This window comes from Arachis hypogaea, chromosome 11 (genome assembly GCF_003086295.3).
Source record: "Arachis hypogaea cultivar Tifrunner chromosome 11, arahy.Tifrunner.gnm2.J5K5, whole genome shotgun sequence".
Taxonomy (NCBI): Eukaryota; Viridiplantae; Streptophyta; class Magnoliopsida; order Fabales; family Fabaceae; genus Arachis; species Arachis hypogaea.
Window position 1 is genome coordinate 55,394,912 of NC_092046.1, and position 21,756 is coordinate 55,416,667.

Below are 21,756 nucleotides of genomic sequence, written 5' to 3' on the forward strand. Positions count from 1 at the left end.
TGCTTGGGAGAGTACTAGGAGGGGTTTCAGTGATTCCTTTATTCAGCTGGCCCACTTGTGCTTCCAAATTTCTAATGGAAGACCTTGTTTCATTCATGAAACTCACAGTGGCCTTAGATAGATCAGAGACTAAATTTGCTAAGCTAGATGAATTCTGCTCAGAATTCTCTGTCTGTTGCTGAGTGGATGATGGAAAAGGTTTACTATTGTTAAACCTGTTTCTTCCACCATTATTAAAGCCTTGTTGAGGCTTTTGTTGATCCTTCCATGAGAAATTTGGGTGATTTCTCCATGAGGGATTATAGGTGTTCCCATAGGGTTCACCCATGTAATTCACCTCTGCAATTGTAGGATTCTCAGGATCATAAGCTTCTTCTTCAGAAGATGCCTCTTGAGTACTGTTGGATGTAGCTTGCATTCCATTCAGACTCTGAGAAATCATATTGACTTGCTGAGTCAATATTTTATTCTAAGCCAATATGGCATTCAGAGTATCAATTTTAAGAACTCCCTTCTTCTGAGGTGTCCCATTACTCACAGAATTCCTCTCAGAAGTGTACATGAACTGGTTGTTAGCAACCATGTCAATGAGTTCTTGAGCTTCTGCAGGCGTTTTCTTTAGGTGAATGGATCCACCTGCAGAAGTATCCAATGACATCTTAGCTAATTCAGACAGACCATCATAGAATATATCCAGGATGGTCCATTCTGAAAGCATGTCAGAAGGACACTTTTTGGTCAGTTCCTTGTATCTCTCCCAAGCTTCATAGAGGGATTCACCTTCTTTCTGTCTGAAGGTTTGAACATCCACTCTAAGCTTACTCAGCCTTTGAGGAGGAAAGAACTTGGCTAAGAAAGCCTTGATCATCTTATCCCAAGAGTTAAGGCTATCCTTAGGTTGAGAGTCCAACCATATTCTAGCTCTGTCTCTTACAGCAAACGGGAAAAGCATGAGCCTGTAGACTTCAGGATCTACTCCATTACTCTTAACAGTGTCACATATCTGCAAGAATTCAGTTAAGAACTGAAAGGAATCTTCAGATGGAAGTCCATGAAATTTGCAGTTTTTTTGCATCAGAGAAACTAATTGAGGTTTAAGCTCAAAATTGTTTGCTCCAATGGTAGGGATGGAGATGCTTCTTCCATGTAAATTGGAATTAGGTGCAGTAAAGTCACCAAGCATCCTCCTTGCATTATTATTATTTTCGGCTGCCATCTCCTCTTCCTGTTCGAAAATTCCTGTAAGGTTATCTCTGGATTATTGTATTTTAGCTTCTCTTAGTTTCCTCTTCAGAGTCCTTTCAGGTTCAGGATCTGCTTCAACAAGAATGTTCTTGTCCTTGCTCCTGCTCATATGAAAGAGAAGGGAACAGAAAAATAATAATAGGGATTTTTTTTACCACAGTATAGAGGTTCCCTTGTTGTGAGTAGAAGAAAAGAAGAGTAGAAGAGAAAAGAAAGGAGAATCCAAACAGAAGGGTGAGGAGAGCAGAGATATGAGATGAAGAGAAGTGTTAGTAAATGAATAAATAAATGGAAGAAGAAGGGAGGTGAGAGAATTCGAAAAATAAAATTTAAAATTTAAAGTTAAATTTCGAAAATAGTTTTTGAAAAAGGTTATTAGTTTTCGAAAATTAGGAATGAAATAAAATTAAAATAAAAAATTAAAATAATTAGTTAATTAAAAAGAAATTTTGATAAAGAGGGAAGGAATTTTCGAAAATTAAAGGTAAAAAGTTAGTTGGGCAGTTTTACTAAAGATAAGAATCAAATAAAAAGTTAAGTGGTTAGTTGAAAGAGATTTGAAATTCAATTTTTAAAAGATAAGAAGATAAGAAGTAAGAAAAGGTATTTGAAAAAGATAAGATAAGATATTTTTGAAAAGATATGATTGAAATTAGTTTTGAAAAAGATTTGATTTTTAAAATCACAATTAATGACTTGATTCACAAGAAATCACAAGATATGATTCTAACAGTGTCACATATCTGCAAGAATTCAGTTAAGAACTGAAAGGGATCTTCAGATGGAAGTCCATGAAACTTGCAGTTTTGTTGCATCAGAGAAACTAATTGAGGTTTAAGCTCAAAATTGTTTGCTCCAATGGTAGGGATGGAGATGCTTCTTCCATGTAAATTAGAATTAGGTGCAGTAAAGTCACCAAGCATCCTCCTTGCATTATTATTATTTTCGGCTGCCATCTCCTCTTCCTGTTCGAAAATTCCTGTAAGGTTATCTCTGGATTATTATATTTTAGCTTCTCTTAGTTTCCTCTTCAGAGTCCTTTCAGGTTCAGGATCTGCTTCAACAAGAATGTTCTTGTCCTTGCTCCTGCTCATATGAAAGAGAAGGGAACAAAAAAATAATAATAGGGATCTTTTTTACCACAGTATAGAGGTTCCCTTGTTGTGAGTAGAAGAAAAGAAGAGTAGAAGAGAAAAGAAAGGAGAATCCAAACAGAAGGGTGAGGAGAGCAGAGATATGAGATGAAGAGAAGTGTTAGTAAATGAATAAATAAATGAAAGAAGAAGGGAGGTGAGAGAATTCGAAAAATAAAATTTAAAATTTAAAGTTAAATTTCGAAAATAGTTTTTGAAAAAGGTTATTAGTTTTCGAAAATTAGGAATGAAATAAAATTAAAATCAAAAATTAAAATAATTAGTTAATTAAAAAGAAATTTTGAAAAAGAGGGAAGGGATTTTTGAAAATTAAAGGTAAAAAGTTAGTTGGGCAGTTTTACTAAAGATAAGAATCAAATAAAAAGTTAAGTGGTTAGTTGAAAGAGATTTGAAATTCAATTTTTAAAAAATAAGAAGATAAGAAGTTAGAAAAGGTATTTGAAAAAGATAAGATAAGATATTTTTGAAAAGATATGATTGAAATTAGTTTTGAAAAAGATTTGTTTTTTAAAATCACAATTAATGACTTGATTCACAAGAAATCACAAGATATGATTCTAGAACTTAAAGTTTGAATCTTTCTTAACAAGTAAGTAACAAATTTGAAATTTTTAATCAAAACATTAATTGTTGATGATATTTTCGAAAATATGATGTAAAATTAAGAAAAATATTTTTAAAAAATATTTTTAAAATTTTCGAAAATAAATAAGAAAAATGAAAAAGATTTGATTTTTGAAAAAGTCAATCCAAATTTTCGAAATTTATGAGAGAAAAACGGAAAGATATTTTTTTGATTTTTAAATTTTTAATGATGAAAGAGAAAAAAAATGACTCACAACATGAAAATTATGAATCAAAACACATGATGCATGCAAGAACACTATGAATGTCAAGATGAACACCAAGAACACTTTGAATGTCAAGATGAACATCAAGAACTTATTTTTGAAAAATTTTCAAGAAAAGACAACATGCAAGACACCAAACTTAGAAAATTTTCATGCATAGACACTATGAATGCAAGAATGCATATGAAAAACAAGAAAAGACACAAAACACGAAAATATGAAGATCAAACAAGAAGACTGGCCAAGAACAACTTGAAGATCATGAAGAACACTATGAATGCATGAATTTTCGAAAAATGCATAAATTTTTTAGAAAAAAATGCAATTGATACCAAACTTAAAAATTGACTCAAGACTCAAACAAGAAACACAAAATATTTTTTATTTTTATGATTTTATAATTTTTTTTTATTTTTTCGAAAATTAATGTGAAAAAGAAAAATAAAGATTTCAAAATTTTTAATATGAATTCCAGGAATCTTGCACTCTTAGTCTAAAGCTCCAATCTGAGGGTTAGACATGGCTTAATAGCCAGCCAAGCTTTAGTATGCTATTACATGCATTGACGTGATTAGTTGAATCCTCAATCCAAAGGAATTTAGACATGGCTTTACAGCCAGCCAGGATTCAACAAATCATCATGAAACACTAGAATTTATTCTTAAAAATTCTGAAGAAAAATATATTTTATTTTTTTGAAAATATTTTTTTTTCGAATATTAATTAGGAAAAACGAAAAAGAAGAAAATATTTTTGAAAAATTTTTGAAAACTTTTTGAAAATAAAATAAGAAGAAAATTACCCAATCTGAGCAACACGATGAACCGTCAGTTGTCCAAATTCGAACAATCCCCGGCAACGGCGCCAAAAACTTGGTGCACGAAATTGTGATCCCTGGTAATGGCTCCAAAAACTTGGTGCTCTAATCTTAATTCATAATTTGTCACAACTTCGATACAACTAACCAGCAAGTGCACTGGGTCGTCCAAGTAATAAAACCTTACGTGAGTAAGGGTCGATCCCACGGAGATTGTTGGTATGAAGCAAGCTATGGTCATCTTGTAAATCTCAGTCAGGCGGATATCAAATGGTAATGGAGTTTTTGAATAATAATAATAATAAATAAACAGAAAATAAAGATAAAAATACTTATGTAATTCATTGATGAGAATTTCAGATAAGCGTATAGAGATGCTTTCGTTCCTCTGAACCTCTGCTTTCCTGCTGTCTTCATCCAACCAGTCCTACTCCTTTCCATGGCAAGCTTTCTGTAAGGAATCACCGTTGTCAATAGCTACATCCCATCCTCTCTGTGAAAAAGGTCCAAATGCTCTGTCACGGCACGGCTAATCATCTGGAGGTTCTCGATCATACTGGAATAGGATTTACCCTCCTTTTGCGTCTGTCACTACGCCCAGCACTCGCGAGTTTGAAGTTCGTCACAACCATCCCTTCCCAGATCCTACTCGGAATACCACAGAAAAGGTTTAGACTTTCCGGATCTCAGGAATGGCCATCCATGGGTTCTAACTTATACCATGAAGATTCTAATATCTCGGACTCGGTCCTCTGTATTAGATATCTAAGAGATACTCATTCTAGCTTGTTTGCATGTAGAACGGAAGTGTTTGTCAGGCACGCGTTCATAAGTGAGAATGATGATGAGCGTCACATAATCATCACATTCATCATGTTCTTGGGTGCGAACGGATATCTTAGAAGCGGAATAAGTTGAATTGAATATAAAATGGTAGTACTTTGCATTAAATCATGAGAAACAGCAGAGCTCCACACCTTAATCTATGGAGTGCAGAAACTCTACCGTTGAAAAATACATAAGTGAAAGGTTCAGGCATGGCTGAATGGCCAGCCCCCAAACATGATCAATAGATCAAAAGATGTTACTCTAAGATGTAACTCTCCCAAAAGATGTAAATAAAAAGTTCTATTTATACTAAACTAGCTACTAGGGTTTACAGAAGTAAGTAATTGATGCATAAATTCATTTTCGGGGCCCACTTGGTGTGTACTTGGGCTGAGCTTGAAGTTTACACGTGCAGAGGCTTCTTCTGGAGTTGAACGCCAAGTTGTAACGTGTTTTTGGCGTTCAACTCTGGTTCGTGACGTGTTTCTGGCGTTTAACTCCAGACTGCAGCATAGAACTGGCATTCAATACCCTTTTACGTCATCTAAACTCGGCCAAAGTATGGACTATTATATATTGCTGGAAAGCCCTGGATGTCTACTTTCCAACGCAATTGGCAACGCGCCATTTGGAGTTCTGTAGCTCAAGAAAATCCACTTTGAGTGAAGGGAGGTCAGAATCCAACAGCATCAGCAGTCCTTCTTCAACCTCTGAATCTGATTTTTGCTCAAGTCCCTCAATTTCAGCCAAAAAATACCTGAAATCACATAAAAACACACAAACTCATAGTAAAGTCCAGAAATGTGAATTTAACATAAAAACTAATAAAAACATCCCTAAAAGTAACTAGATCCTACTAAAAACATACTAAAAACAATGCCAAAAAGCGTATAAATTATCCGCTCATCAAGCACACTCGTTTTGCTTTGGACCACGACTTTAACCGCTCAGTCTCAAGTTTTCACTTGACACCTTCACGCCACAAGCACATGGTTAGGGACAGCTTGGTTTAGCCGCTTAGGCCAGGATTTTATTCCTGAGGGCCCTCCTATCCACTGATGCTCAAAGCCTTGGATCCTTTTTATTACCCTTGTCTTTTGGTTTAAAGGGCTATTGGCTTCTTCTGCTTGCTTTTTCTTTCTTTTTTTTCGCATATCGTCCTCTTTTTTTTCTATTCACTGCTTTTTCTTGCTTCAAGAATCAATTTTTTGATTTTTCAGATTATCAATAACATTTCTCCTTTTCCATCATTCTTTCAAGAGCCAATAATTTTAACATTCATAAACAACAAATTCAAACATATGCACTGTTCAAGCATTCATTCAGAAAACAAGAGTATTGCCACCACATCAAAATAATTAAACTATTTTAAAATTTGAAATTCATGTACTTCTTTTTCTTTTTCAATTAAAAACACTTTTTATTTAAGAAAGGTGATGGATTCATGGGACATTCATAGCTTTAAGACATAAACTTTAAATTTTATTAATCATAGAATGAAAATAAGACTCAAAAAATAAATATAGGAGCAAACCAATAATAATAGAAGACAGAAAATAAAAAAAACAGAAAAATAAATGACTCTTAAAATAGACTCTTAATAATAAAGGTTATCACAGAGTTAGGACTCAACAACCTTGATTTTGAGAAGTGGATGCTCCCTCAATCTGTGGGGTGCTTGGTCCTTCAAGGGAGAGCTTCTGGTGCTTCAGCTCTTGTAGCTCACGCCCCTGCTTCTCCTGTTCCTTCAGCAGTTTGCAGAGCATGCAGTTTTGATTCTGCTGTTCTTCCTTAAGTTGTTCCATAGCTTCTTGCAGCTTGGTAATAGATGCTTCTAGGCGGGTCCAGTAGTCAATTTCGGGAATTTCTGGGAGGAACTCCTGCGCCTTCCTTTTTATGGAGTTGTCTTGAACTTTTCCTTCCATTGACTTCTTGGTGATTGGGTGTTCGATTGGGATGAATTCATTTACTCCCATCCTCACCCCAGCATCTTTACATAGCAGAGAAATTAAGCTTGGGTAGGCCAGTTTGGCTTTAGTGGAGTTCTTTTTTGCAATTGTGTAAATCTCACAAGAAATCAGATGATGAATCTCCACTTCTTTTCCAAGCATAATACAATGAATCATCACTGCTCTTTTGACAGTGACCTCAGAGCAGTTGCTAGTGGGCAATATAGAACGCCCAATGAAGTCCAGCCAGCCTCTTGCAACTGGTTTGAGATCTCCCCTCTTAAGTTGATTTGGGACACCTTTTGAATTGGTTATCTACTTAGTTCCAGGGAGGCATATATCCTCTAGAACTTGATCCAACCCCTTATCTACTCTCACCATTCTCCTATTAAAGGATTCTGGATCATCTTGTAGTTGAGGCAGTTTGAAGACCTCTCTTATTTTGTCCAGATGGAAGTAAATAAGCCTCCCTCTGACCATAGTTCGGTAGGTGTGAAAGGCGGTTCCAGTTATTCTCTACTTATCTGTCAGCCACAGATTTGAGTAGAATTCCTGAACCATGTTTCTTCCAACCTTTATCTCAGGATTGGCTAGAATTTCCCATCATCTGTTTCGAATTTTCTCTTGGATCTCCGGATATTCATCTTCTTTCAAATTGAATTTAACTTCCGGGATCACTGACCTCAGACCCATTATTTTGTGGTAATGGTCTGCATGCTCTTTGGTTAAGAACCTCTCTTGATTTCAAAGACTCTTTGGAGTATTCTCTTTCTTGCCTCTTGAATTGGTTTGTTTTCCCTTAGGTGCCATGATCTTGATGAGTTTTAGCTCAGTGATCACGGAAAAACAAACCAAACTTAGAGGTTTGCTTGTTCTCAAGTAAAAGAAAGGAAAGGGGAGAGAGAGGAGAAGAGCCAAATTCGAATAGTGGAGAGGAGGGGATGGCCGAATGTACATTTATAGGAGGAGGGGAGAAGTTTCAAAAAATTTGAAAGAGATATGACATAGAGATATGATTGATGGAAGAAAATAAAATCATGATATGAAAAAGATGAGATTTGTAATTGAAAAAGATATAAAGATGTTAAATCTGAAAATTTGGTTATGCATCTAAGAAATAAGATATGATATGATGAGTTGAAAAAGATTTGGAAAGAAATTAAGAGGATAATTGAGTTTTTGAAAAGATTTGGGAAGGATTTGAAAGAAAATTGAAAAGAGATTTAGAAAATTGTTGAATTTTGGAAAATTGAGGGTGAATGATGAAAGTTTGAAACATGTTTATGCAGAAAATTATGAGTCAAAACATGAAAATTTGAAAAAATTTGAAGTTGGAAACAAAATCTCCTCCCCCTGCTTTTCTGGCATTAAACGCCCAGAATGGTATCCATTCTGGCGTTTAACGCCCAATTGTTGGCCATTATGGGCGTTTAACGCCCAGCCAGGTACCCTGGCTGGCGTTAAACGCCAGAAACCCCTTTATCACTGGGCGTTTTTCTGAACACCCAGGATGCTGCAATTCTGGCGTTAAACGCCCAGAATGGTACCCATTCTGGCGTTTAACGCCCAAAATACCCTTTACTGGCATTTTCTTGCGAGCTTACCATTCTCGCGTTTAACGCCCAAAATACCCTTTACTGGCGTTTTCTTGCCAGCAAGCTCCTTTTCTATTCTTTTTACACTGAATTCTTCTGTAACTTTGTGAATTCCTTCAATTTTGATGATTAACCTTTGAAGAAAAATGTATATCAAACTTCTACAAGTATTAATTAAAACAAATAACTTGCTAATGGCTGGGTTGCCTCCCAGCAAGTGCTTCTTTATTGTCTTTAGCTGGACCTTTACTGAGCTTCATTCAAGCCTCAGTTTTGAGCATTCTTACTCAAAATTACTTTCAAGATAATGTTTGATTCTCTGTCCATTAACAATGAACTTTGTGTCAGAATCAATATCTTGAAGCTCAACATATCTATATGGTGACACTCTTGTAATCACATATGGTCCCCTCCACCGGGATTTTAATTTCTTGGGGAATAATCTGAGTCTAGAGTTGAACAGCAGAACTTTTTGTCTTGGCTCAAAGACTCTGGATGACAATTTCTTGTCATGCCACTTTTTTGCTTTTTCCTTATAAATTTTTGCATTTTCAAAAGCATTGAGTCTGAACTCCTCTAGCTCGTTTAGCTGGAGCAATCTTTTCTCACCAGCTAACTTAGCATCCAGGTTTAAGAATATGGTTGCCCAGTAGGCTTTATGTTCCAGTTCCACGGGCAGATGACAGGCCTTGCCATACACAAGCTGGTATGGAGAGGTTCCTATAGGAGTCTTGAATGCTGTTCTGTATGCCCACAGAGCATCATCCAAGCTCTTTGCCCAATCCTTTCTACGGGCAATTACAGTCTGTTCCAGGATTCTCTTTAGTTCTCTATTAGAGACTTCAGCCTGCCCATTTGTCTGTGGATGATACGGAGTTGCTACTTTGTGGCTAATTCCATATCGAACCATAGCAGAGTAAAGCTGTTTATTGCAGAAATGGGTGCCCCCATCACTGATTAGTACTCTGGAAATACCAAATCTGCTGAAAATATGTTTCTGGAGGAACTTCAGCACAGCCTTGGTATCATTAGTGGGTGTGGCAATTTCCTCCACCCATTTAGATACGTAGTCTACTGCCACCAGAATGTAAGTGTTTGAGTATGATGGTGGGAAAGGACCCATGAAGTCAATACCCCATACATCAAACAACTCAATCTCTAAGATCCCTTGTTGAGGCATGGCATAACCATGAGGCAAGTTACCAGCTCTTTGGTAACTGTCACAGTTACGCACAAACTCTCGGGCATCTCTATAGAGAGTAGGCCAATAGAAGCCACATTGGAGGACTTTAGTGGCTATTCACTCACTTCCGAAATGTCCTCTATACTGTGATCCATGGCAATGCCACAAGATCTTCTGTGCCTCCTCTCTAGGGACGCATCTACAGATCATTCCATCTGCACATCTCTTAAAGAGATATGGTTCATCCCATAAGTAGTACTTTGCATCAGAAATTAGTTTTTTCTTTTGCAACCTGCTGTACACCTGGGGTATGAACCTCATAGCTTTATAATTTGTAATGTCTGCAAACCATGGTTCTTCCTGAATGGCAAAAAGTTGCTCATCTGGAAAGGTCTCAAAGATCTCAGTAAGAGGGAGGGATGCCCCTGCTACTGGTTCTATCCGGGACAGGTGATCAGCTACCTAGTTCTCTGTCCCTTTTCTGTCTCTTATTTCTATATCAAACTCTTGCAGAAGCAACACCCATCTTATGAGCCTGGGTTTTGAATCCTGCTTTGTGAGTAGATATTTAAGAGCAGCATGGTCAGTATACACAATCACTTTTGAACCTACTAAATAGGATCTAAACTTGTCAATGGCATAAACCACTGCAAGTAACTCCTTTTCTGTGGTTGTGTAATTCTTCTGTGCGTCATTTAAAACATGACTGGCATAGTAAATGACGTGCAGAAGCTTGTTATGCCTTTGTCCCAACACTGCACCAATGGCATGGTCACTGGCATCACACATCAATTCGAATGGTAATGTCCAGTCAAGTGCAGAGATGACTGGTACTGTGACCAGCTTGGCTTTCAGGGTCTCAAACGCCTGCAGACACTCTGTGTCAAACACAAATGGCGTGTCAGCAGCTAACAAGTTGCTTAGAGGTATTGAAATTTTTGAAAAATCCTTTATGAACCTCCTATAGAATCCTGCATGCCCCAGAAAGCTTCTGATTGCCTTAACATTGGCAGGTGGTGATAATTTCTCAATTACCTCTACCTTGGCTTGATCCACCTCTATCCCCTTGCTTGAAATTTTGTGCCCAAGGACAATTCCTTTAGTCACCATAAAGTGACATTTTTCCCAGTTTAAGACCAGGTTAGTCTCTTGGCACCTTTTTAGGATAAGTGCTAGATGATCAAGACAGGAGCTGAATGAGTCTCCAAATACTGAGAAGTCATCCATGAAGACTTCCAGGAACTTCTCTACCATATCAGAGAAGATAGAGAGCATGCACCTCTGAAAGGTTGTAGGTGCATTGCATATATCAAAAGGCATTCTTCTGTAAGCAAATACTCCAGATGGACATGTGAATGCTATTTTCTCTTGGTCTTGAGGATCCACTTCAATTTGGTTGTAGCCTGAATAGCCATCCAAAAAGCAGTAGTATTCATGGCCTGCTAGTCTCTCTAGCATCTGGTCTATGAATGGTAAAGGAAAATGATCATTTCTGGTGGCTGTATTGAGCCTTCTGTAGTCAATACACATACGCCACCCTGTAATTGTTCTTGTGGGAACCAGTTCATTCTTTTCATTATGAACCACTGTCATGCCTCCTTTCTTGAGGACAAATTGGACAGGGCTCACCCAGGGGCTATCAGAAATAGGATAAATAATCCCAGCCTCTAGTAACTTAGTGACCTCTTTCTGCACCACTTCCTTCATGGCTGGATTTAGCTGCCTATGTGGTTGAACCACTGGCTTGGCATCATCCTCCAATAGGATTTTGTGCATGCATCTTGCTGGGCTAATGCCCTTAAGGTCACTTATGGACCACCCAAGAGCTGTCTTGTGTGTCCTTAGCACTTGAATTAGTGCTTTCTCTTCCTGTGGATTTAAAGCAGAGCTTATGATCACTGAAAAAGTGTCACCCTCTCCCAGAAATGCATATTTCAGGGATGGTGGTAGTGGTTTGAGCTCTGATTTAGAAGGTTTCTCCTCTTCCTAAGGGATTTTTAGAGGTTCTTTTATTTCCTCTGGTTCCTCCAAATCAGGCTGAACATCTTTAAAGATGTCCTCTAGCTCTGATTCAAGACTCTCAGTCATATTGATCTCTTCCACCAAAGAATTAATAATATCAGTGCTCATGCAGTCATTTGATGTGTTTGGATGCTGCATAACTTTGACAGCATTTAACTTGAACTCATCCTCATTGACTCTCAGGGTCACTTCTTGTACATCAATAAGAGTTCGTCCAGTTGCTAGGAAAGGTCTTCCTAGAATGAGAGTTGCACTCTTGTGCTCCTCCATTTCCAGCACTACAAAGTCAGTGGAAAAGGCAAATGGCCCAACCTTGACAATCATGTCCTCAATGATGCCTGATGAATATTTAATGGAGCCATTAGCAAGTTGAAGACATATCCGGGTTGGTTTGACTTCTTCAGTCAACCTGAGCTTTCTGATAGTGGATGCAGGTATTAGGTTGATACTTGCTCCAAGGTCACATAGAGCTGTCTTGGTACAAGCACCCTCTAATGTGCATGGTATCATAAAGCTTCCTGGATCTTGAAGCTTTTCTGGTAAGCTTTTTAGAATGACTGCACTGCATTCTTCAGTGAGAAACACTCTTTCAGTTTCTCTCCAATCCTTCTTATGACTTAAGATCTCTTTCATGAACTTAGCATAAGAGGGTATTTGCTTAAGTGCTTCTGCAAATGGGATCTTTATTTCAAGAGTCCTGAGATAGTCTGCAAAGCGGGCAAATTGTTTATCCTGTTCCGCTTGGCGGAGCTTCTGAGGATAAGGCATCTTGGCTTTATATTCTTCAACCTTAGTTGCTGCAGGTTTATTCCCTACAGAAGTGGTTGGAGAAGCCTTCTTAGAGGGGTTACTATCAGCACTTGCAGGTGTCTGATTCCTCATTGGCATTTGAATGCCAGGATTGGGTGCTGGATGGGCATTTAACGCCAGCTTCCCACCCTTTTCTGGCGTTGGACGCCAGAACTGGACAAGGAATGGGCGTTTAACGGCAACTTTCCCCCTTTTCTGGCGTTTGAACGCCAGAGTTATTCCTCTCTGGGCTCTTAATGTCTTCAGAGGGATTTTGGGCAGTGGTTTGGTCATCCTCTATCATTTGTTCCTTTCTTGACTTTTTGCTACTTTGAGCTGAGTTATTCAATGTCTTCCCGCTCCTTAGTTGGACAGCTTGGCATTCTTCTGTTATCTGTTTAGATAGCTGCTATCTTGTCTGATTCAATTGTGCTTCTATATTCTTGTTAGCATTTTTAGTGTCTTGGAGCATCTCTTTGAATTCTGCTAATTGTTTTGTCATAAGGAGTAATTGCTGATTAAGTTCAACAATCTGTTCTTGAGGATTAGGATCAGTAGTTACTGCCATAGCCTCTTCTTTTATGGAGGACTCACTGTTTGAGTACAGATGTTGATTTCTATCAATTGTATCTATGAGTTCTTGAGTCTCTTCAATTGTTTTTCTCATGTGTATAGATCCACCAGCTGAGTGGTCTAGAGATATTTGAGCTCTTTCTGTAAGCCCATAGTAAAAGATGTCTAACTGTACCCACTCTAAAAACATTTCAGATGGGCATTTCCTTAGCATCCCTCTATAACTCTCCCAGGCATTATAAAGGGATTCATGATCCTCTTGTTTAAAGCCTTGGATGTCCAGCCTTAGCTGTGTCATCCTTTTTGGAGGGTAAAATTGATTCAGGAATTTGTCTGATAACCGTCTCCATGTTTTTATGCTTGCTGTGGGTTGGTTATTTAACCACCTTTTAGCTTGATCTTTTACAGCAAATGGAAACAGTAATAATCTGTAGACATCCTGATCCATTTCTTTATCACGTACTGTGTCAGCAATTTGTAAGAACTGTGCCAGAAACTCAGTAGGTTCTTCCTGTGAAAGACCGGAATACTGGCAATTTTGTTGCAACATGATAATGAGATGAGGATTTAGCTCAAAACTGCTTGCTTTGATGGGAGGTATACAGATGCTACTCCCATATGCAGCTGTAATGGGGTTAGCATATGACCCCAGAGTCCTTCTGGACTATTCATTTCCACTTATGTCCATGATGGAGAAAAGGAAATTGATATGAATTGCAAATAAATTATATTTTTAAATATTTTTTTAATTAAAAGTAACCGAAAATAAAATAAAATAAATGGGAGATAAAATAATACTTTCGAAAATTAGAAGAAAATGAAATAAAAGCAAATTGAAAACTAAATTAATTAATTAGTTAAAAAGATTTTGGAAAAAGTAATCAAAAACATATGATTGAAAATTATTTTGAAAAAGATATGATTTAGAAGATATGATTGCAATTTATTAAAAAAAAGATATGATTGAAAATTATTTTGAAAAAGATATGATTGAGAAGATATGATTGCAATTTAAAAAAAAAAGATATGATTGAAAAGATATGATTGAAGAAATTAAAAAGATTTGATTTTTGAAAAAGATTTGAAAAGATCAATTTTTGAAATTAGAATTTTGTCTTGACTAAAAAGAAAAGATATGATTTTGAAAATCTTTGACTACTTTAATGCCAAATTTCGAAAATTATGAGTAAAATAAGGAAAAGATATTTTTTTGATTTTTGAATTTTAATGAGGAAAGAGAAAAACAACAAAATACACTAAACTTAGAAATTTTAGATCAAAACAGAGAGGACAAACAAGAAAACTTTGAATGTCAAAGTGAACACCAAGAACACTTTGAAGATCAAGATGAACACCAAGAACAAATTTTTGAAAAAATTTTTTAGTAAATAAAAGCACAAAAACACACCAAACTTAAAATTTTTAGAAAATCAAACACAAATTTTCGAAAAATTAAAGGAAAACACAAAGAACACACCAAACTTAGAATTTAAAAATCAAGAAAGAACTAAGGACATGCAATTTCGAAAAATTAAAAGAAAATAAAAGCATGCAATTGACACCAAACTTAAAATATGAAACTAAACTCAAATAAAGACTCTAAACCAACAAAAATAAAATATTCCTAATCTAAGCAACAAGATAAACTGTCAGTTGTCCAAACTCGAACAATCCCCGGCAACGGCGCCAAAAACTTGGTGGACGAAGTTACAATCACACTTTTGCAACTCCGCACAACTAACCAGCAAGTGCACTGGGTCGTCCAAGTAATACCTTACGTGAGTAAGGGTCGATCCCACGGAGATTGTTGGCTTGAAGCAAGCTATGGTTATCTTGTAACTCTTAGTCAAGATATCAATAATTCTTAGATTTAATTGTAAAAAGTAAAAGAACATGAAATAAATACTTGTTATGCAGTAATGAAGAACAGGTTGAGGCTTTGGAGATGCTTTGTCTTCTGAATCTCTGCTTTCCTACTATCTTCTTCTTCATGCACACAAGGCTCCTTCCATGGAAAGCTTTATGTTGGGCATCACCGTTGTCAATGGCTACTTCCCGTCCTCTCAGTGAAAATGTTCCAAATGCGCTGTCACCGCACGGCTAATCATCTGTCGGTTCTCGATCATGTCGGAATAGGATCTATTGATCCTTTTGCGTCTGTCACTACGCCCAACACTCGCGAGTTTGAAGCTTGTCACAGTCATCCCTTCCCAAATCCTACTCAGAATACCACATACAAGGTTTAGACGTTCCGGATCTCAGGAATGGCTGCCAATAATTCTAGCTTATACCACGAAGACTCTGATCTGAATCATGAGGCTAAGAGATATGCATTCAATCTAAGGTAAAACGGAGGTGGTTGTCAGGCACGCGTTCATAGGTGAGAATGATGATGAGTGTCACGGATCATCACATTCATCAGGTTGAAGTGCGAATGAATATCTTAGAATAGAAGCAAGCGTGATAGAATGGAAAACAGTAGTAATTGCATTAATTCATGAAGAACAGCAGAGCTCCTCACCCCCAACAATGGGGTTTAGAGACTCATGCCGTAGAGAATACAATATGAAACGTGTAAAGTATCATGAGGTACAAGATGAATCACTAAAAGTAGTTTTTATAGTAAACTGGTGACCTAGGGTTACAGAAAATGAGTAAGCTAGGGTGTTTAGTGTAAAAATCTACTTCCGGGGCCCACTTGGTGTGTGCTTGGGCTGAGCATTGAAGCTTTCATGTGTAGAGACTTTTCTTGGAGTTAAATGCCAGATTTTGTGCCAGTTTGGGCATTTAACTCCAGCTTTTGTGCCAGTTCTGGAGTTAAACGCCAGAATTCTTGAGCTGACTTGGAATGCCTGTTTGGGCCATCAAATCTCGGGCAAAGTATAGACTATTATATATTTCTGGAAAGCCCAGGATGTCTACTTTCCAACGCAATTGAGAGCGCGCCAATTGGGCTTTTGTAGCTCCAGAAAATCCACTTCGAGTGCAGGGAGGTCAGAATCCAACAACATATGCAGTTCTTTTTCAGCCTCTGAATCAGATTTTTGTTCAGGTCCCTCAATTTCATCCAGAAAATACCTGAAATCATAGAAAAATACACAAAATCATAGTAAAGTCCAAAAAAGTGAATTTTAAATAAAAACTAATAAAAATATAATAAAAACCAACTAAAAACATACTAAAAACAGTGCCAAAAAGCGTATAAATTATCCGCTCATCAGTATACTTTCAGAAGCAAAAATCAGAAGCATGTGAAACCTTCAAAACATTCAAGACGTTTGTCAAAAAACAAAGTGGCTATAAAATCAAAATTCTCATAACAGACCGAGGAACAGAATATCTTGCGTGTTCAGAATACTTTAAGCAACACGGAATTCAACACCAACTAACAACTAGATACACTCCTCAACAAAATGGAGTTGCTGAAAGAAAGAATAGAACCATCATGGATATGGTCAGATGCATGCTCAAATCAAAACAAATGCCTAAAGAGTCTTGGGCAGAAGCAGTCGCAACAGCAGTTCATATTTTAAACAAGTGTCCAACAAAAAGTGTTTGTGATAAAACTCCAGAGGAAGCTTGGAGTGGAAAGCGGCCTTCCATCCATCATTTCAGAGTCTTTGGGTGTATTGCTTATGCCCACGTACCAGATCAATTAAGGAAGAAGTTAGATGACAAAGGCGAGAAGTGTATCTTTATTGGCTATAGCACAGACTCAAAAGCATACAAGTTGTACAATCCAGAAACAAAGAAAGTAATCATCAGCAGAGACGTGACGTTCGACGAGAAAGATATGTGGAACTGAAACACAAAGATAGAAAAGCAGCTGACTATAATTCCAAATACATGTGACGAAGTAGAAGAAAGACAACCTGACACAACTGAACAACCAGAATCATCTAGAAGACCTCAAAGAGAGAGGAGACTACCTGCTAGATTAGCAGATTATGAAGTTAGCAATGACAACGATCCATCCGATGAAGAAATCATAAATTTTGCTCTATTTTCAGATTGTGAGCCATTGAACTTTGAAGAAGCCTCTAAAAATAACCACTGGAAGAAAGAAATGGATGAAGAAATTCATGCCATTGAGAAGAATGACACATGGGAGCTGATAGATTTACCAACAGATAAGAAGCCGATTGGAGTAAAGTGGGTTTACAAGACTAAGTACAAACCCAGTGGTGAAGTTGATCGTTTCAAAGCAAGATTAGTTGCAAAAGGATACAAACAAAAACCAGGTATCGACTACTTTGAAGTATTTGCTCCTGTTGCTAGATTAGATACTATTTGTATGATTATTTCACTCTCGGCTCAAAATAAATGGAAGATATATCAAATGGATGTTAAGTCTGCATTTCTAAATGGCACTTTAGAAGAAGAAGTGTATGTTGAGCAACCTGCAGAATATGAAGTTCTTGGAAAAGAAGATAAAGTTTACAAATTGAAGAAAGCTTTGTATGGGTTAAGCAAGCACCAAGAGCGTGGTACAAGAAGATTGATTCTTATTTCATTGAGAATGGTTTCAGAAGATGTCCATTTGAGCATACTCTTTATATCAAATTTGTTGAAAATGGAGGTATCTTGATCGTGTGTCTTTATGTTGACGATTTGATCTTTACTGGCAACAATTTGAAGATAATTACAGAATTCACGGAGGCTATGATAAAGTACTTTGAAATGACGGATATGGGCTTGATATCTTACTTTCTTGGTATTGAAGTAGTTCAAAAAGATGGTGAAATTTTCATTTCTCAGAAGAAATATGCAAATGATATTTTGAAGAAATTTCAGATGGAGCACTCAAAACCAGTTTCTACTCCAGTCGAAGAGAAGTTCAAATTGTTGAGAGAAGATAAAGGAGGAGCAGTAAATCCCACATACTACAAAAGCTTGATTGGAAGTCTGAGGTACTTAACTGCGACTAGACCAGATATTGTGTTTGGAGTTGGTTTGCTTAGCAGATTTATGGAGGAGCCTTGTACCAACCATTTGCAAGCGGCAAAAAGAATTTTTCGATATATCAAAGGTACTTTAAATGATGGAATTTATTATGAAAATACTAATAAAGTAAACCTTGTTGGCTACACTGATAGTGATTGGGCCGGAGATATAGAAACAAGAAAAAGTACTTCAGGATTTGTATTTCATCTTGGTTCTGGTACAATTTCATGGTCTTCAAAGAAATAACCAGTAGTTGCTCTCTCTACAGCAGAAGCAGAATATATAGCAGCAGCAAGTTGTGAAACGCAAGCAGTTTAGCTAAGAAGAGTTCTTGAGGAATTGAACGAGAAATAAAATACTCCAACAACAATTGATGACAAGTCATCTTAGCCTAGTTTCACTAGCCTTTTTCTTTTGTTTTCAATTGATTTATGCACTTTCTTGAGCCATAAGCAAGCCAATTGGGTAGATTTTCATGCTTCCTTTGATTTAATCAACCATAGATGAATTAATGCAATTTCATGAGGTTTTATGCTATAATTGTCACATATTATGAAAGAATGAATATCTCATGATTTTGAGCATAGCTTTGATGTGTTTGGTTGATTAACGATAGGTGAAGAAAGCTTGGAGAAAGGTTGAAGCAAGAAGGAATGGCTAGGAGGAAGAGAGGACAAAAAGTTTGAGCAAAAGTTTGCCTCAAACTTTAGCTCAAACTTTTGGATTAATTGAAAACGAACCAGGGAGCAAAAAGCTTGACCAAAAGTTTGCCTCAAACATTTGGGCAAACTTTTGGGCAAAAAGCTGGATCAAAAGTTTGCCTCAAACTTTTGGGCAAACTTTTGGGCAAAAAGTTGGAGCAAAAGTTTGCCTCAAACTTTTGTGCAAACTTTTGGGCAAAAAGCTTGAGCAAAAGTTTGCCTCAAACTTTTTGGCAAACTTTTGGCATCACAAATCAACACCCTGGAGAGCAAAAGTTTGCGCCAACGTTTGCCTCAAACTTTTTGGCAAATGTTGGCGCATGAACAACACACCCTGGAGAGCAAAAGTTTGCGCCAACGTTTGCCTCTAACTTTTTGGCAAACGTTGGCGCCATGAGTGTGCAAGGGGAGGCCAACGTTTGAGCAAAAGTTTGACCCCAAACTTTTGCCCAAACGTTGGTATCAGCAAAAGAGGGTGGCTGATGTGAAAAGTTTGAGTAAAAGTTTGCCTCAAACTTTTACTCAAACTTTTACTCAAGCTTTCATGATTCCAAACCCGGTTCAATTCGGTTCTTCTCCAAACTCCAAGAGCAATCAACCAAGGCCTCTATCAACCCAATTCCATCAAGAGCAAAGGCCCAATTGAAGGCTTGAAGACCATTTGAAGAAAGTGTATAAATAGCATAGGATTTAAGTTTTTCAGGGAGTTTTTTCCTTTAAGTTTTTTAGAGAGCTTTCCTTTTAGTTTTCATAGAGAGTTTTCGGAGAGCTTTTGGTGTTGAGTGAATTTTAATTTCTAAGTCTCGGGGAAGGAGAATTGAATTCCCTTCCTCTTAGTTTTCTTGCTTTCAATTTCAATTACAATTGTCTTGGATCTTGGGTTGGAGAATTGAAGGAATTCTGTTTCAATCTCATCCTGAGACCTCTCTGTTTCTTTACTGCACAATTGAATTCAAACTTCTGTTAATTGCTTCTTCATCTACTTTCTCTGCAATTTACATTTCCTTTGCAATTGTTCTTGTTGGATCTAGGAAGGCATTGAGATCTAGACTTGGTTATCTAGTCTCTTGGGTCCTGAGATCTGAATTCCAATTTTACATCCTCTGTTTAATGTTTTTTTTTCAATCTCATTTACATTTCTGTTTATAGATCCGATTCAATCCAAGTGATCTTCTACTTCTCTGCTTGTTGAAATTTTACTTTTCCTTGTTTAATTTCTGCAAATCCAATTCCCAATTCCCTTTACAATTCAAGCCATTTACATTTCTTGCACTTTAAGATTCTGCAATTTAAATTTCTTGTGTTCTAAGTTTCTGCCATTTAATTTCTTGTTCTTTAAGATTCAGCACTTTAAATTTCAGTTCTCTTTACTTTCATGCAATTTACCCATTTCCTTTACTTTCCATGCAATTTAAATTTTGTTAATCACAAATCTCTCAACCAAATCTTAATTCTCTTGACTAAATCAACCACTAAACTAAAATTGCTCAATCCTTCAATCCCTGTGGGATCGACCTCACTCCCGTGAGTTATTATTACTTGATGCGACCCGGTGCACTTGCAGGTTAGTTTTGGGTATTTTGGAGAAATTCGTTTTTCCACAAAAATACCCATCAAGTTTTTGGCGCCGTTGCCGGGGATTGATTAGATTGACAATGATTAAGTGAGGTGGCAGTTTAGATCAAGCACTTTTTCTTTAATTTTTAACTAACCCACTAACTGTTTGAAGTTTTGTCTCAACTGATTACACTCAATTTTCAAGAATACCACTGTGCATTCTGTTTGTTGATTTATATGTCACAGGAAAGAAGAAAGGACAGAGGAAAGGATATCATTGAAGAAGGAGTTTCTGAGAAAGAAGAACACCACAACATGAAGCCGCAACTCATTACACTAATCAAGAACAATTGTTCCTATGGTGGAACTCCATTGGAGAATCCTAAACAGCACTTATCCAATTTTCTGAGAACTTGTGGTGCTGTCAATCTCGATAGTGTAAATCATGATACCTATAAGCTCTTGTTATTTCCCTTCTCACTGAAGGATGAAGCGGCACAATGGCTTGAAACTTTTCCCCAAGGAAGTATCACTAGTTGGGATGATTTGGTTGCCAAGTTTCTAGCCAAATTCTCCTCGTCCCAACAAAACATCAAGATGAAAGAGGGAGTACATCCATTCATACAAGGAGGGGAAGAACCATTGTTCAAAGCATGGGAAAGATACAAGAAGGCAAGCAACAAAGCGGATTTCCAAGCGTTCTATGAAGGATTAACCCCGGAAACAAGAAGAGCAGTGGATCACTTCTCAGATGGCCTGCTCAACGCAACAGCAACCATCCAAGGAACTGCAGAGTTCAATGACAAAAGAGCCAATAACCAACACTCATTTGAGACACCACGGAATGTAATTTCAGAAAAGGAAGTAATGAATCTTGAAGGAGTGAGGGCAATCATGAATCAAAACAAACAGCTATACCAGCAAACTCAGCAGCAATTGGAATCAATAGCTAGACAAATTGATTTTCTATATTCTACCACAGTGAATGCACAATTTCCACCATGAAAGCCACATTCTTATCTAAGAATGAAGGAATCTCAGCATCAGGAACAAAGGGACTTCAACTATAACAACCCCAACTTCCCAAACCTGTAAAAACACCACCATACCAACAACAATCACTACATACCACCACACTACCCACCCCTCCAACCCCCAACACCCCACAACCAACCAATCTCACAAAACTCTCAGAGGATCACCAATCTGGAGATCATAGTAGAGAGAATGATGACACATCAAGAGATGATAAGCAAACACCAGGAGGCTTCACTCGGGAGAATTGATAGGCAAATGGAACAATTAGCTAAGAATCTCACAGAAATGAGTGAGAAGAGGGCTAAAGGAAAAGAATCACTCATCCAGGATGAGCATCACAAAGCAAAGCCTCACTTAGGAGGACAAGGGGACAAGGAGAAGGAAGCTCAGAATCTGAACTGAGCAAGCACAGAGGATGTCAAGCTAGTGACAATAAAAGAGCGCTTGTTGGGAGGCAACCCAACCGGAGGTAACTATCTTTTCATATCTATTTCAATAAAAAGGTTAATT

The 21,756-nt window shown here is 37.3% G+C and overlaps 1 non-coding gene across 1 annotated transcript; it reads left to right on the forward strand.

The window, feature by feature from the left end:
- The first annotated feature begins 712 nt into the window (after window positions 1-712).
- LOC112725791 (small nucleolar RNA R71) lies at window positions 713-820 on the forward strand. The gene has a single exon (XR_003164874.1). It is a non-coding gene; the product is annotated as a small nucleolar RNA R71 (small nucleolar RNA).
- The last annotated feature ends 20,936 nt before the right edge of the window (window positions 821-21,756 follow it).